We start from the raw sequence: 18739 nt of genomic DNA, 5'->3' as shown, positions 1-18739 counted from the left end.
AATTCGAGTTTTCAAGAGACATTACTAAATGAATTCTTAATTTAATACATACCAGTTTAAGTTGGCTCTTTTTTACATTCAAGAATCTTGCACATATTTAAATCTATTTACCCTCTTCACACTTTTTTGCTATATAATTTACATTTTATGTGTTATGTATAGTAGTGCTATATAGCTTGGTTATGACTTTTGCTCAAAATGGTCAACAGTCTTATGTTTATCCACTCCAGTGCCCTTCATTGCTTTCATCTGTGATTCTCTCAGCATAAATAATTTCCTTTATTTTTTCTTGTAATGTAGGTCTACTGCCAACAAATTACATCAACTTTTTTTTTCCTGGGAATCTTTATTTCACCTTTAGTTTTGAAAGATCCATTCACTGAGTATAGCATTCTGTATTGGCAGGTTTGTTTTTGTTTACGTTTTTTTTTCATTTTTTTAACAGCATTTCATCTTTTTTTTTCTAGATTCCATTACTTCATTGAGAAGTTAACCGTTATTCTTAATATTGTTCCCCAGATGTCAATGTCTTTTTTCTAAACTTTTAATATTACTTTTTATTTTAGTTTTTCATTGACCATGAGACTAGAGAAAAATTTCCTTGTATATTTCCTTCTTAGGTTTTCCAGGGCTTTTAAAACTTGTGGATTAAATATTCGCATCAATTTTGAAAATTTTCCAGAAGTTGTTTCCTGAAACATTCCTTCTGCCACATTTCTCTCCTTGTTCCTTCTGGTACTCAATTACACCTATGTCAGATCATTTGACTCTGTCACACATACAACTTTTTCTGTGGGCTCGTTCATTTTATTTTTCTCTCTGTGCTTCAGTTTGACTCTTTTCTATTATTCTGTCTTTGATTTCACTAATCATGTCTTTTACTATGACCAGTCACTATTAACTAAAAAGACAGGTTCTTACTTTCAGATATGATGTTTTACAGTTCAAGAATGTCCATTTAATTCTTTTTATAGTATAATTTTGTCAAAGTTCTCCTTCTCATTCATATTTTTAATCCTTTACTCTATTTTCTTGAATGTCTCAATTCTAGTTATTTTAAAATTATTTTTTCTTATTCTAACATCTGGATCTTATGCCAGCCTACTTCTTTTGATTAATTTTTCTTAGTTATTCACCATGTTTTATGCTTCTTGACACATGTACAATGTTTTATGTCAGACAATGAGTAGAAAATCACCATAAAGACCGAATTTTAAATCATTTTTTCCCCAGAGATGATTTGCCTTTTTCAGATTCAAAGAAATTTAGATGAGATAGGTTGTGATATAAGACAGAAGCAGTCAACTTCTAGTTAAAATGTTTTTAAGGGCCAATTGGCATGAAATTTTAATTGAGAGTATAGTTAGTATATTTTCTGCCTTGGGCAGCTGACTTAGTCAGATTTTTATTATTACTGTTTTTTGCTGTTGTTTTATTTTATTTTTAATTAATTAATTAATTATTTTGGTGACATTGGTTAATGAAATCCAGTCAGTTTCAGGTGTAGAATTTAACAGTAAGGCATATATACACATATATACGTGTGTGTGTGTGTGTGTGTGTGTGTGTATTATTGTGTATTCCCCTCCCATAGTTAGATTTCTTTCTGTCACCACATATTTGAGCTTTGCTCTCCAGCCTCCTGCACCATACTGTTTCTAAATTTAGTGTGTATCTTGAGAGAAAAACTAATTGAAGTTTGAGCAGTTTCCATTTCTCAGCTGAGGTTTCTCTTCCAAATAACACAAAACAATGGGAGATTTTGGTCATCCTCTTCAAAATCTTGAGCCTCTCATACAACCCCCAGAATCAGGAAGTGAATCATGAGGGAAAATGGCTATCATATATTTTGGGCTCCTGGAGTTTATAAATTGACATACCAGACCATTTAATATCCAAAAGTTTTTCTGGTTTCTCTTTTTCCAGCTATGTCATATACTAAGCAGAATTATACCTCCCTCAGCCACAATTCATGTTCTTTCTCAGAACTTCAGAATGTCACTTTATTTAGAAACAGTGTCATTGCAGATGTAATAAAGTAAGATGGATATACTGAAGTAAGATGAGTTCCTAATTCAACATGACTGATGTCTTTGTAAAAAGAGGAGAAGTGACATAGAGACACACCTGGAAAATGCCATGGGAAGACACGGGCAGAAAATGGAATGATGCAGCAGAAAGACCAGGACTGCCAAGGATTGATGGCTACCACCAGAAGCTAGGAAGACACAAGGAAGGATACTACCCAGAATCTCTGAGGGAGCGTGGCCCAGCTGACACTTTGATTTTGCATCTCTAGCATCCAGAATTGTGAGAGAATAAATTTCTGTTGTTTTAAGCCACCTAGTTTGTGGTACTTTGTTATGGCAGCCCTTGGCCATTTAGGCCAGACTAGATCATCAGCCTAGCTCTAGAGCCTGCAAATAACCTCAGATAACATAGCAGCTGTTGACACCTGCCCACTTTTGCGGGTCTCCTCTCTGATCATTCATTTTTTTCTTCGTTGCTTCCACACATCTTTACTGCTTTTAAATATTTTGATTTTTGCATTTCTTTGGCCTTTTAACATTGTGCAGCAAAGAATTTTCTTTTGCTTTCTAATTCATCCTGCCTAACACCAGAAGTTCCTCCTTTACTCTTTATTCCTGTCACTCTCTGCAATCCAAATTTTGATGTCTAAATAAGCCCATCATTTATAATGTCTAAAATGTTTATATTTTTGTTAATTTTGGTTTTATTTATAAGCATTTCAAAAATTAAAATATTACTATAGCCTTTAAATGTTTTAACTATGTGGTATTGTTAGAATATAGGTTTATACACTATTAAAAGTGAGCTTGATTTGAATAAGTTTTACTTCTATTGCACAATTATGCTAGCTTAAATTATAAGTTAAATTAACAGTAATAAATTGAAAGTATTAATAAAATAATTTAATTCTTCTAATTGTTCATTTAATAACCTAGTAATAAAAGCTACAGAGACTTAATTTTCTATTAATTGTATACTATTCTATTTTTGAACCAACTTAAAGACACATTTTCTTTACAATTATACTCTGTTACCCACTGACATTCACTTAAAATCTCCTTTCTATGAATTCTCCATCACCTCCAGTAACTTCCAGAGGTGTCGCTTGTTACATTAACACAGAAACATTCTCACCTGGATGTTCTTCTGAGGGCACCTCAAACCTATATATCTAAAACTAACATCATTATAACTTCTACAACTATAGTCCCCAATTTTGAGTTCCTCCTTTTTGCATTTCCAGTTAAGTAAATGATACAGTCATCTGCTCGTCTCCTAAGATATAGGAGTAAGTGATTCTCACAGATTCCCCTTCTCTTACTCTTTCAACAAACTGGTGAGCAAATGCTGTTAATTCTCCTGTTTGAAAATCTTCCACATCTGTTCCTCCTTTTCATACCTGCCTGAATTTAAATCTTCATACTAATTCTGCGGTTTCATTCATTATCTCTCACCTTAAGTATTACAAGAATCTCCCTCTTTAATTTTTCTTTTGTTACCAGCTTCTTCCTCCTCCATCGTATGCTGAAAACTAGTCTCAAAGGTGTTCATCTAAAGGATGAATCTCATCATGTTATCACCATTATTAAAGATCTTCCTTGGTTCTTCAGTGTCTACAAAAAAGGAATCACAGTTCCTTTACTCCAGTCAAAACTCTTTGAATTTGTTTTTTCCAATTTGCAAGTGTCAACTTCTCCTTAAACCCATGAAATCTATGCTCTAGGCATTTGACATATTGTGCTCTTCCATTTCAGAGTGGCATGCCTACTTAAGTCCCTATACTTTTATATATGCTAAGTCTTGCTCAGTGAGAAGCCTCCCTCAAGGGCATTTGTCAATTCCATTGAGTTTATATTCTCATGCTTTCTAATAACTCTGGTTTCCTGTTCTCAGAGAAACAGTTTCTCCCATATTTCACACACTCTTTTTGACACATATCAATCCAGATTCTGAACACAGATCCCCCATTTCTTTTATTTTTATCCTGCCAAGTAACCACTCACAAAGGCATTTGTGTGTGTGCCAAACTACTAACAATAAAATGAGGATGAGATAGACAGATTTGGATCAACATTAAAATACTTTGGCCATAAGGGCATTTCTGTGGTTCTAGTAATGTTCTATTTCTTAGGACAGTGGTGGTTACTAGGATATGCTAATGTTAAGAGAAATTGATGTATAGTTATGATTTTTATACTTCTCTGTATTAATGTTTTAAATAATGTTTTACCTGCAAATAAAAGTTCTATGGCTACTATATTTAGTCTAGCATTTCTTCAATCTAAATTTTTTCACAGTATTCTCCCCCACACATTCCGCTTCCCTCCAGCTTTCTGCTACCATTGTGCTTGATCCCTCTCTCTTTCTATTTCTATAATCCTTCCTTTTTTCTCACTATTTCTACACACTAAAACAAATACTTTTACATTTTATATGTAAGACTGTTTAGCTATTTCTTTGTTTTCATGACCCCTTCAAAATTCTACCCTTGGAGAGGGTATGCTCACCTTTTGTTCTCAAAGCTGCTGCTGAAGTTACTTTTTACACAGAAGGCCATTTATTCCAGAGAAAAATATGATGTCATCCCCGCAGGAGATAAAGCAGTTACAGCAATGGAATTTTTTCCAGTTTCACACCAACATGTAAATAGAACTCTCATGTTACATCATGTAAACATTTGGTGTTCATCTTTCTCCATTAAATTATAGATTTATTGAGGAACTTTCTCAAAAATTCATTTTCCAAATTCCTAGCACAATGCCTTATATATAGCAAGTGTTTGATAAATATTGTTAAATAAATGTGACTTTATTTCTCTTAGACCTAGGCAGTGTTATAATGCCTAGAGAACCTGGAACAGTGGTTTCCAATCTGTGGGCTGAGGGTCCCAGGTGTCACTGTTGATTTATTGACTGGGTCTAGAATTCTTATGTGGTTGAGCATTGTCAGTAGACTGAACTATGCCTTGGAAATCCTTGTGTGAACATGTGTAGGTTTATACACACAGGTGCCTATTTTTAAGCATAAGTTGTCGCAGTTAACAAATTATAAATTAACTTTTTTAAATTACTGAAATGATAGTAGTTTATTACCACTATGTGTTTTCTATGTCAAAAGATACTAAAAGTAAAAATAAGATTTATAGAGCGCATGAAATTTTTTAACATTAAAAGGGTTTTGCATATTCAGAAAGTTTGTTTCCACTAGGTTAAAGGTGTTTCTTTTCCCTTTCTGTTACAGTAAGTTTCCAGCTAGAGGTGTCTACATTTTCTATGATGAACATGTCTTACGAGGACTTAGTTAAAGGATAGGTTAGTTAAAGGATACTTCTTTATGCATAGGAATTTTTTTTCTGACATCTTGTTTGCATTTAAAATGTGATTAATGGTTTAGCCATTGTTCAAATCTCTTCACCATCTCTCAGTCTGAAACATGACTGAAAAAGCCAAAACAGGACATTGATAGGAAATAATTGTCTAGGTTAACAGTAGCTGAACTATAAGAAAAATATCACAAGGGGAAAATAAAATAAATTAAATGCCACAGCTAACCCGTAGATTAGAGATTCCTCATCCTTGTACTATATTAGCACTTCCAAGACTGTATCTGGAAAGATAATTAATCCAATGTGAAGAAAGGATTCCATGGTTATATATATTAGAATTATTACATTCTATATCCATCTTTTGGAGATCATAATATACATCATCACGTAGGAAAAGGACAAACGCTGTTGTAAAAATATTTAAATCTCCTTCTTTAACCCAGCAGCTCTTTTTTTGTTTGTTTGTTTGTTTTACTGTGAACTCAACTTTCCTATATAACACTAATAATCACCATACTTCAGGAAAGGATATATTAGAACAATATTATTAACCATATATCAAAGAAGAAATTTGATCACATTATCCTGGTGTATGTGGTGAAATCTGCCAAGGAGAAGCCCCTTTATGTCTTTATATCAGCCAAAGAATTAATTAGAATTTGATGTGACAGTTTTGACTTAATACAATTCTTGGATTTTTTACATTTCAATAATTTTCATTGCCAGGGAAAAAAATTTCCCCATCTTAGAGTTTTCTTTTTAAAAAATGGAACAAAGAGTCAGATCAAGCCCCCAGATACTAACATATCCATCTAAGTAAGTGATAGTGCATTAATTAGTAGTAATTTTCCATGATGAATATTCACAAACAAGGAGTAATCAATGAGATTCCCAGAAGAAAGCCCTTGCATTAGAAACTGTGAAGGTTCCCAAACTCTTATGACACTAGAATTGGAACCTAAAAAAATATTTAAACTAAACTAAAGAGAGACCTGACAAGCTTGCAAATCACACTTGAGGTATATGGGTGCACTATAAAAAAAAGACATTGGATTTAGACCTAGAAGATATCTATTAAAAAACTGAACCAGAGCCACTACTAGGCTTCTTTGAATCTCAGTTTTCTCATGTATGAGATGGAGTTGATTGTTAAAAATAATACCTAATTCACAGGACTTTAATGAGCCTTCAGTGTAAAGATTTATGGGAAAACACTTGAAGATGAGATGGAAAACTGCTTCCAACAAAGATGAAGTAATAGAGACTGGATTTACTTCTTGCTTGAAATAACAACAACGGAACAAGAAAAAAATATATAAAACACAGTTTTCACAACATTGACATCAAACAATGAATGTCAGCTATTCTTAAGAGACAAATAAATGAGGTGAGCCCACTGAGTTAAGAAGAGGATTTTGTGAGTTCAGAGAGACCAAAAAGCTACAGTATGCAGCGTACAGGAATAAAGAGGAAAGAGCCGCATGAAAAGAACTCCAGAGATCTGCAGAGGCTCCCTCTAGAATATTCAGCTGAGTATTGATCTCTACATGCATTCAGAGGGTTGGTAAAGAACCACCCTGAAGAATTAGAGAGAATAGTGCTTCAGGCACCCATATGGAACATGTAACATTGTCTGTCTCCAGCAGTCAAACTGGAAAAACTTACAGTTCAGAGAGTTAAAACAATACTTAAGGGAAATTTTATAGCTTTAACTGACTATATTAGAAAGAAAATCTCAAATCAGTAACTAAAGAGCCACCTTAAGAAATCTGGAAAATAAGAGGAAATTAAACTTAAAGTAAGTAGAAGAAACAAAGCAATTTCACAATGAAAACTCAGTGAAATATAAAACAGAAACAGTAGAGAAAATCAAAACTAAAGCCTGTTTCTTTGAAACAAATCAATAAAATTGAGTGGGGAAAAAAAACAGGTGGAACAGGAAAAGAGAAAAAAATCACAAATTACCAGTATCAGAAATGAGAGAGGTAGCATCACTATAGAGTCTACAGGTATGGAAAGGAAAATAAGAAAATGTTTTTAAAAACAACTCTATCAAATAAATCTGTCTACTTAGGTAAAATGAAACAATTCTTTGAAATACACAAACTACTAAAGTTCACTAAATAGACAACTTGAATAGTCCTTTATCTGTTAAAGAAATTAAATTTGTAGTTAAAAATTTTTCCACAAAGAAAGCTCAGGCCAGATGGTTTCACTGGTGAATTGCTACCAAATATTTAAGAGATTCTACATAAAGTCTACCGGAAAATTAAAGCGGCAGGAATACTTTCCAATGCAATCGACAAGACTAGCATTACCCTGATACTAAAACCAGACCAAGGTATCACAAGAAAAGAAACCTATAGACCAATGTACCTCATAGACATAGTGTAAATATTCTAAACAAAACTTGAACAATTCATATCCAACAATATGTAAAAAGTATACTATATCATGACCAAGTAGGACTTATCCCAAAATGTAAGGTTGATTTAATAGTCAAAATTGGTCAATGTAATTTATTGTATTAAAAACCACAGAATTATTAAATATGTCAAAATTTAATATTAATTTCTGATACATTCTCAGCAAACTAGCAATAGACTAAATTTCTTCAACCTAATAAGATTTCTCCCTAGTATCAGGAAAGGATGTTGACTCTTACCACTAGAGGTTTCAGTAATTGAAATGTACATCAACTAAAGAAATAAAGCTACCCAGATTTGAAACAATAAAGTAAAATTGTATTTATTAACAAATTATATGATTGCCTATTTATAAAATCTAATTGTGTCTGCAAAAAGTTCTAGTGAGTTTATGAAGTTTGCAGTATATGAGATTAATATACAGAAATCTATTGTATGTCTAAATAATAGCAGTAAACAATTAGAAAGTAAAATAAAACTAGTACCATTTAAAATGATATTAAAAATATGAAATAGTGGTAAATCTGGCAATACAGGTGCAAATCTTTATACTGAAAACATTACTCAGAAAATTGAAGATTTAAATAAATGGAGAGATACACTGTGTGCACATTATCAGAATACTCAATAATGTTAAGATGTCAATTCTCCCAAAATTGATCTATAGATTCAAAAAATTCCAAAATATTCATAGTCTTCTAAAAATAGAAATTGATTTAAAATTTTTATGGAAATGCAAATACCTTAGAATACTCAAAATAACTGAAAAACAAGAATAAACTTGGCAGATTAACACTACTTGATTTTTAAGACTCAGGAGAAAAAGAGAGTAATAAAAACAGCATGGTATCAGCATAAAGATAGACAAATAGATCCATAAAACAGAACAGGTAATTCAGAAAGACCCACATGTATTTGGAAAAATAGTTTTGACAAACATGTTCAAGCAATTCAGTGGAGAAAACATAGGTTTCTTAACAAATGTCACTGGAAAATTTGGATAGCCATAGGTCTAATGGAATATTACTCATCAATAGAAAGCAATGAACTATTGACATACCTAACAACGTAGCAAATCTCTAGAAAATACAAAATAATCTATGGTGACAGAAAGCATCATACTCTTACAACCTTGTGTAATGCTGGGGTGGAATCCAGGGGAAACATATGATCTGGTACTTGACTTCAAGGTATCAACAAAAGAATAAAATAAATGTTATTAAAACTAGGTAAGTTATTTGTCTCTCTAGCAAATATTTACTGAATGCCTATAAGGTGCCACTTATTTTATTTATATATATATAAATATGTATATATATGTATATGTATGTATGTATATGTGTGTGTGTGTCGACATATAGATACATATAGATACAGATATTTTTAGTGCTGGAGTCATAGCATTAAACAAAACACACAAAAATACCTGCCTTCATGGAGTTTATATTTTTGTTAGGGCAGACGGGTTAAAACAAAATAGACAAGTAAGTCTACAGCCATGCCACCCTGAACAAGCCCTATCCTGTCTGATCTTGGGAGCTAAGCAAGGTCGGGCCTGGTTAGTACTTGGATGGGAGACCACCTAGGAAGACCAGGTGCTGTAGGCATAAAAAATTTAAAAAAATTAAAAATTAAAGGTATTGTAAGCCAACAAGGTCCTTGAAATCTGTGAGGTCAACCAAGGGTTGCCTTGCCTAAAAAAAAAAATAGACAAGTAAATTATGTATTCTATTATGTGGTGATGACTGCTAAAAAATTAGGGCAGGAAGCATGATTTAGAATGTTAGGGAGGATGTAATTTAGATAGGATGGTCAGGAATGACCTTACCGAGAAAATGACTTTATGTAAACCCTAGGAGGAGGTGAGGGAGTAACCCAGGTGGACATAGAGGAAGATGATGTAAGGAGTAGGAAATTACAGGTACAAAGTCCAGAGAGGGGTGTTAGTTGTCATACTTGAAGAAACAGATGGAAAGCTAGTATGGCTGTAGCAGAGGAAGTTGGGGGAAAGTACTAGGAGATGATGGCAAAGAGGTAAGAGGGTGAGATCTTGTAGAATCTTGTTAGTATTGTATTGACCTTGGCTTTTACTAATGTGAAACATAAAATCATTAGTTGATTTGGACAAAGGAAGGACTTGAACTGGCTTTTCTTAAAGACCACTTGACTGTCATGTTAAGAATAAATGGTAAATGTAGGCAAAAAAAGAAATCGGGGAGATAATTAGAAGGCTATGGCAGTAATAAGATGAGAGATAATGGCTTGGATCCTGGCAGTAGCAGTAGAAGCAGTGAGTATTTTTAATTACCTTCATTTATTGAGTGCTTCTATATGCCAGGCATTGTAGCAGAGAAATTCAAGTAAAGTTGTATCATTATTCCCCAATTCTATTGGGTAGTAGTAGTATAACTATTTTGTTCAATAGGAAACTAAAGCTTGGAGAGGTTCAATAGTTTTCCCAGGACGAGTTGCCCTGCAAGTACTTGAATTCAGTCTGACCCCACAGTCCATGCTCTTTTCACTCTTCCACGTGGTCTCTTGGGTTTAAAGCTTTGCTGGAAGGTATGACTCGACTAGAAAGAGTCATGGAAGTCTATGGATAGGAGAAACCAGTGCAGGTCAGGGTACCCAAGGGTTTGGAAGGGACAGCTTTGGATATGTTGTGGATAAGTGGAGAGGAGGGGCCAAACAGAGAGAATAGCCTGAGCAAGTGAGAAAGTAAGGCTGGAGTAGAAAAGTCCATTATGAAGAGGGCTTCTGTTTGTATACGGACAATAATGGCAGCATTCTAATTCACAAGTCATGTGATAGAGCTTGGTTCCCTGAGTCACCTGGAAGACTCAAGACAGTTCCACAATCTACATCAGACTGTGATGTGAGCAAGAAATAACCTTTCATTGTATGAAGGTACTAGAAACTTGAGAGTTGTCATGAAAGGTATGGTAATTACCTTGATTTGCTACTGCGGCTGATGAGCAGCAGCTCCCAGAACTTTGTTGCGATGTGTAAATGCTACTCTCCTCCAAAGTGAATACAAGAATTAGAGGATCCATCTGTTACCATGGTGATTCTCACTGACCTACTCAATTCAATTTTTGGAATACATTCAGAATATTTGAGCAGTTGCTTTCAAAATATTTCACTGATTATTTCAAGGCTTAGCTTCATGACAATCGGAGTAGATACTAAATATGACCTAAGTGGCACATAATTTCTTTTCAAAAAATAAAATATTGATAGAAATTCAGGGCATTTATAAAATTTCTATTGTATCTTCTTTATCAAAATATCATTTTGTTTGAATATCCATTAAGGAGATTCTGAGCTTGTTTAAGGATTGTAACAGAGGATGCAGAGATTAGCTAGTGGCTGATCCCTTCCTTCAATTTATCCAGAGATACCTTTATTATGAGGTTACACATGTTAATTAGAAAACAAGTAAAATGGGCCTGAAGAGCTCTAGGCAGTACAGAAGGTAGAGAATGCTTGTGTCTGGGGAGATTAGGGCTTAAAGATAGTTAGCATTTGAATTGAGTTCTGAAGTTTGGTTGGGCTGTGAGAGAGAGTTTGAGGCAGAATCTTCCAAGCTTAGAAGACTAGAGAAAATGAAGAATGGAGTTGAGAAAATAAAAGGCCTCTTCAGGTGATGGAGAATAAACGTGTTCAACCAGAGTGAAAGTGTCATATGTAGTAACAGGGAAGGCTGGAAATGAAAATGAGGAACGATTTCCTAAGGATCACGCATGCTGGGCCATGATTTGAGTGATTTTCTTCTATATATTAATTGCTGAAGATTTTTGAGCAAGAAACCAATTTAATCAAAATCACACTTTAAAAGGTTGAACTGACAGTATTATTCAGAGTTTATTGGATGAAGGAGAGATTAGTAGTGGATGTGGGAAAGAAATACTTTTATTATATTAAGCTGCTAGGAATTTTAGTGTCACAGCAGCTCTTGTTGGATGACATGAATTTACTGACCCCCAGGGTTGAGGGAAAGGGATGAGTCAAGGGTGACTTCGACTGTTCAGTTACAGGTTATTGAGAAAATTTTGTTAATAGAGAAATAGAGAAAATAGGAAAAGAGGTTAGACTGGGTAGAGAGGGTGAGTTTCACTTAAAATATTTCAAGTTTGAAGTTACACAGGTAGAAATACAGAGAGACTATTAGAAGTGGGACATATTATTAAGTGATACCTTAATAATATGCAGTGATAACGAAGACCTCATGGTGCAAAATTACTAACAGTAAATAGAAGACTAGAAGCCTGGATGGAAGCATGAAGAACTCAAAGCTAGCCACGGATGAAAACTGTCCTTAATGTTCATCTTTCACACAGTAACTGCAGGAAGAACAGGACAATTAGACCTAATAAAAAAAAAAAAATTCCATAAAGAAATATGAGATAAACTCATAATAAATATGGTAAATGTGATTAAATTGATTTACAAGTGGTGAATTTACAAAAATAAAAATTTATACACATTGAAGACATAATATTGTTATTATGGACAACTTTTATCATTTGGCAGGCTTGACCACTTAATAGCTCTATGACACTGGACACATTGCATAAACTCTTTTCTAACTTTCTTCAGATGTAAATTTTGGATGCTATTAAATACTTACCTGATAGAGATCTTATGAGAAGAACATGGGCTAGTACCAGTGAAGTACTTCACATAGTGTCTTAGTCAGCTCAGGCTACCATAACAAAATAACCATAGACTGGGATATTTAAATAACAGAAAATTGTTTTCTCACAGTTTGGGAAGCTAGAAGCCCAAGACCAGTGTGCCTATATGGATGAGTTTTGGTGAGAACCTCTTCCTGGCTTGCAGATAGCTGCCTGCTCACATGGCAGAAAGAAGGAGAGCAAGCTCTGCAGTGTCTCTTCTTATAGAGACCCAAATACCATCGTGAGAGCCTTACCCTCACGATCTCATAGGCCCCACTCCAAATATCCTCCCCCAAAAAACCCTCCCCCAAAGTCTCCATCCCAAATATTATCACATTGGCAGTTAGGGCTTCATCATATAAATTTTGAAGAGACACAATTCAGTCCACAGCACAGTCTCTGATATTTAGTAAAATTCAATAAATCATATCATTATTAGTACTACTTTTTCTGCAAAATATTTTTTCTCTAGCAATTTCATAGAGCTAAGAATCTCAACATTTCAGAAGACCAAGAACAAAAAAAGAATGTGATTCTAAGAAAGAATTCAGCCAAAAATTACATTGTCTAAAAAATGCAATGTAAATGGCAATTACAAACCTCTGCAGGTCACAATTAGAAATAAGGTTTATACATTGATAAACTATGTGCAAACTCTTGCTTCTTTGAATATTCCATGTTAAAATGTTTTCCATGTTCTGCTTGAATTGGTATATGTTGCATCTGGGAAATTCCAGCAAAATATAAAACAGCATTCAAGGGTGTTTTATGATTCCAGAACACCTTATCTGACATATAGTAAATTGCTTCGAAAGAGAATATATTTTTTAAAATTCTGGATAACCAGCTGTTACTGGACATCATGAGGAAGGTCTGGAAAATAAAACTGGTCTTTGAATGACTCTCAGAAGCACATAGCAAGTTTTCTTTAGTAGGAGTTCCCTTTATGCCTGAAATTTTCAGTTTCTTATTCCAACTTCCCTGCTGTCATTTTTCCTTCCTCCCACATTTCTCAGTTTCTTTGGAGGAGGTAAAAAGCAGGCATGGACCAAGGTTTCCTTTTCTGCTCCCAAGCAATATTTAATTAAACCTCAATCAGTGATGAGAGAGAATATTTATCTAGTGATTCTTTTTCTAAATTGAATTAGCTGGTTCAAATAGTCACAGGTAATTGAAGAGTTTTTCCTTGTGAAATCAGCTTCCAGGGTGAAGGTATGTGTTGTCTCAAATGAAAGAAAGCAGGAATAGTGAATTGAATCTGCTGTCTGCATTCTTTTGGGTAAATAATTCATCTTAGGAAATCTTTTGGTTCATGGTTATACTTGAATATAAAATTAAATAATTTGTCTCTGTTGGGCTGAAGGCACCCATTCAACCCATGGAATACTGGATAGAGCCAAACCAATAATTATTATCAAAATTAATAGTTGAAATTCAAATAATTAGTCAGTAGTTGTCTAACTGATAACAGGTTGCTTTTCCAGAAAACAATTTGACTCATGCTAAGGATTTTGATTGTAATCACGGGGAACCAATTTTAGCTTAGCTCTCTTGAGTAAAATCAATAAATACAAATATAAATAAATACTGTTATTTGGAAGAATATTGAAGCCTCCCAGGACCTACTGGTGGGAGGAAGACCAAGTTTGGAGACTTGAATCAGCTCTCTAGGGTCATAAAACACAGCTTTTAGCAGTTTGGCCAGAGTATGACTGCATTTGGATACTACCATTCACTTTATTATAAATAAATGCTAGCCATCCTTTTTCTTTATATCACTTTCTCTAGATTCCTGGAAAGAAGTTTCCAAATTACTGAGACTGAGTTAATTTCCTATTACTTGGCAACCAGGGCATGGAGAACGCAGGAGGACAAGGCTACTTCCACTTTCCTAATGAAGGAATTATACAGCCTCCGAGAATCTAGGTGAAATGAGGAGTTCATCAAAATTAGGAAGGAAACTTGGTTTATATGCAGCCAAATACTGAAGATTACTACATCTTAATTCAACAATTAGGAATGATATTAGTGGTCTCATTACCATCATCATTATCATAATTAACATTTAATAAACAGTTACTTGCTAGCCTCTATTCTTACTCACATTTTCCCGACACTGGCTCAATATATGTTCCCATCAATCTTAGGAGATAGCTACCATTAGTGTCCTTTTATTAAAAAATGGAAGGAAAAAATGCTTAGCAAGGTTAAAAAACTTGCTCACGATTATACAGCTAGTAAGTGGCAAAGCAGCCTCAAACTTCAGGCTATATAACTCCAAATAAGCTAACCTACATGCATGCATATGAGACTGACTTCTCTGCCGCCATTAAACAATTTTATTGATTATTGAATTATTAGGTACTGAACAAATAGTTGCTGAAAATTCTGGCTAGAACAGCTCTGGCATTTAGTTGGTACTCAATGAATATTTGTTGATTAAAAAAAGATGTATATTAATAAACATGTATACTACATGTTTATTGAAAGACTAGATATCAAGCAACAGGGATCCCCTTCTCTCTGTATTTGCCCCCAGAATGCAGCTCTGAGCCTTGGGCTGAATTGGTGATCCCACAAATTAAAGGGATCGAAGTCCAGGTTATAATAAAATCAGTGTATATAATAAAGTCAGTGTCACAATGGTAAGGTGAACTGAGTAACTGTGTATTTAAGTATTTGCTTATCTTTATTATTATTTTAACGATACTATTTTAGAAAATGTCCTTTTTAGATAAGAGATTATATACAGTTGAAATGTCCTTGGGAATCATTTCAATTTTTAACTCCATACCTTTCCACTGTGATTAAAAAAAAAAAAAATGCATCAATCCTGGAGACTACACAGGGAAAAGAAGTATTTCAGACACAGGACAGAAATATCTACAGATAGGCTAGAGTGAATATAACCAAGGGTAGGTCCGCCCTAACCTCTAGCGATTATCAGACCTAAAAAGCAGGAATTCTTTTTGAAGGACAGTAATGTCTTAGTTTGGAATCGCTTCGCTGTAGATAGATGTCAGGCCTGACTGAATCAGTTCACAGATTTCTTTAAGGAACTGGTATAACCTGCCCTTAGATCTATAGATTATAAAATAATGTTAATTTATTATAATTGGAAATGGTTTAAGGTTTCCTCTTGCTCTTTCATTCACTTGCTCTCTCTTGGCCCTCAGATATTATAGTTGTCATTTTACAGATGAGCCAACTAAGGCTCAATAACGTTTGCTGGATTTCCCAGGCAAGAACATATAACTGACAAATAAATAGCTGAAATTTGAATCCAAGCCTCTAAAACGATTTTCTTTTTATTATATTATTCTGCCTTCTGTAAATGCAAAACAAACTCATGGAACACTAGATAGAACCAAACTAGTAATTTTTATAAAAATTAATAGTTGAATTGGAACTCAATTAGTAAATAGTTGTCCAGCTGCTAACATTGAGCCACCATTGAACCAAGTTTGGAACTTTGCAGAATGATGTAAAGCAGGAAAAACTGCCTTGTTACTGAGAAGTCTTAAGGAGATTTAGTTTAGTGGTTTCCATGTTATTGGGTTTTGACTTTAACACATGGTGTTAAAGTCTTACGGAGATTTAGTTTAGTGGTTTCCATGTTATTGGGTTTTGACTTTAACACATGGTGGAAAGACGTGGGGTGTGTTGTATCTGACTGGTGCTCTGATAATTGGAATGAAGTTGGGACTGAGCCTAGGAGTTAAGAAAGTTAATGTTTCAAAGAATGATTTCTTTTGTTATGCCCCTCCCCAAATCTCTATGTTTATACATGCTGGAGTGTTTAAAGAGTGTATAGTCCAGACACTAGCAATGCTTTACAATTTCATGTGTTTTCAATCTGTTTGTCCTTAGAAAAGTTATTGAACATATATATACTTCAGTTTCTTTGTATAAAAAGTGATACTAATGGTAGTATCTACTCACAGGACTTCGTAATTACTAAATTAGAATAACAATTTCTCAATAAATATTTAACCCTATTACTATTCATCAAAATCTTTTACATATGATCTCTCATTTTTCTCTCAAGTGCTACCCTCAGCAGTTAGTAGAGATCATTATTCTCGTTTTAAAGTGATGAAAAATGGAACTTGCCCTTCTCATGTTTATAAGAAGTTAGGAGAGGTACTGGTACAGAAAGGTCAGTCTATAGAGCCAATTGAACTGAGTCTGAAATTCTACTTACTACACTTTAGCTTTATGCCATTGGCATTTTATTTTAATTCTCTGAGCCCGAATTTTCTTGTCTGAACAAAGGCAGAATATAATGCTTAGCTGATATGTTTGCCATAAGGGTTAAATGAAGCAAAAAACGTAAAGCACATGGCATCTGGCATCTATGGGATACTTTCTTCTCCTATCTCTTCTCTTTCAATGACTGCCTTTGAAATATTCAAAATAAAATGCTTTATAGAAAATAATCATTGCCATGGTTGAAAGTGACATTATTATGATTTTAAAGTAATATTGATAATAAAGAAGCTAGTCCTAGTGTTATAGTAACTAGGACACTCAGAAGATGATGCATCATAAAGATTTGATTTGATAAAAATGATCCAATGTCTATCATTTTACAAAAATCTATCTACTCTAATCAAATCTCTTGTATTACAGATGATAATTAACCTTCCGTGTGTACAATTTGTGAACTCTGCATTTTGTGGTTGAATTCTTTTCAGAAAATTTATGTAGTGCAATGTAATTCATTTTTTTCAATTTTCTGCTTCATTTTAATTACAGTGCTTATTATATAAGATGAGGTTTTCATTTAGCATGCCTGTTATTTTTAATTAAAAGTAAAGGTCCTAATGGAACTTAAATTTTTAGCATCATTTATTTTCAGAAGCATAAACTCTGGAACAATTTGTGAATAAAAAAAATAATTCTCAAATTTTCAAAGGTAAGGAGTGCTAATTTTATAAAATCTTTGACTAATCTAGTGACCTCTTACGTATAAATTATACTAGATGTACAACAATAGCAGCAAGAATTTCTAGTTATTTAGTACCTGTTGCAGGGTCATGACTACTATATGTATTATATCTAATTTTCAAAACTCCATAAGCATGTATTATTTTCCTTGTTTTCTAAATGAGGAAGCTCTAAAAAAAGAATTATTCAGTCCTATCTGGGAATCTCTAGCAAAGCTTCATAGGAAAGTGACAATAAAACTGTGTTTTAAAATATGATATGAAGCTCATAGGATAAAGATAGTAAAGCCACATCTTCAGAAACTATTACGAAACACAGTTAAAATGAAAAAGAATAGTGGTACTGGAGATGGACAGACAGAGCCAAGTAGGAAAGATCTGGTGTAGGAGTTTGGTCTGAGTATAGTAAGGAGAATGTAACGCTGTGGCTTTTTGCCACATACTCTTTTAAATAATATCATAACCATCAGCCTTCGTACCCCTGTGGGATTCTTCCTTCATTTACACACCATATGGAAGTTCCTCAAAATACTGTAATGTGAATGAAAGATATGCTAGCTGAAATAACATATCCATCAGAGGGCTGCCAACGGCTGTTAATAGTGAATCATTTAAATTTGTAATTTGGCATTCTGCACATAGGAGTGTACAATCCCTGTTGAGTTTCTGTAGCTCCCTGAAAATGTCTTCCTTCTGCAGCTACTGTGAACCTTTGCATTTCAATATCAGCATTTAGAGGTTAACTGCCTGTATCTCAGGCACAGTTATAAATTGGAGTCACTGCAGGTATTAGAAACTGGTGTCTCTACAGGTATCTGAATACAGCTCTGGGTTTCCAGCATTGCCACACTTCCTTATGCAGAATAGGTATATACAGTGTTAGGAAAGGGGATTAGCGATTTACATGTCATCAGTTACTTCAGCCCTTTCCTTCGTGACATCACTAGTGTCTTTCTAAGCCCTAGATCACGTAACCACTCCTTTATTTTATTAAATTAAAGCTATGCTCCTAAGAAGCTACCTGCATCTTCATTATAACTTTGATTTCTCCATCTGGCCCACTATATATTAAGTTCCATACAGTAAGTCTATTCATATTTATCCATCATTCATATGACCTGCCAATATATTATTAACAATGTAGATCACTGTTCTGAGTGCTAGAAATACAATAATAAGCAGGATTAAGGTGGGGCCGGTGTGCATAGAGCTGACCGTCTGTTCCGAACTAATGTCTGAATCTCAGTGTGTGTTTAGAGGCTTTTGCACAAAATAGGTGCATAGTAAATGTTAAATAAAGGAATAGATTGCCCACTCTATGTCACAGTG

General features: G+C 34.0%; 1 protein-coding gene and 1 pseudogene across 2 annotated transcripts in view; both read left to right on the top strand.

Moving 5' to 3' along the window:
• Positions 1-18739, top strand: part of GRM5 (glutamate metabotropic receptor 5) — a 400870-nt gene that overhangs the window by 289530 nt on the left and 92601 nt on the right. The window lies entirely within an intron of this gene.
• LOC120590718 (uncharacterized) lies at positions 9271-9389 on the top strand (annotated as a pseudogene).

This window comes from Pteropus medius, unplaced genomic scaffold, assembly GCF_902729225.1.
Source record: "Pteropus medius unplaced genomic scaffold, Ma_sr-lr_union100, whole genome shotgun sequence".
Lineage (NCBI taxonomy): Eukaryota > Metazoa > Chordata > Mammalia > Chiroptera > Pteropodidae > Pteropus > Pteropus medius.
Note: the sequence above shows the minus strand (reverse complement) of the source record. Positions and strands in the feature narration are given on the sequence as shown.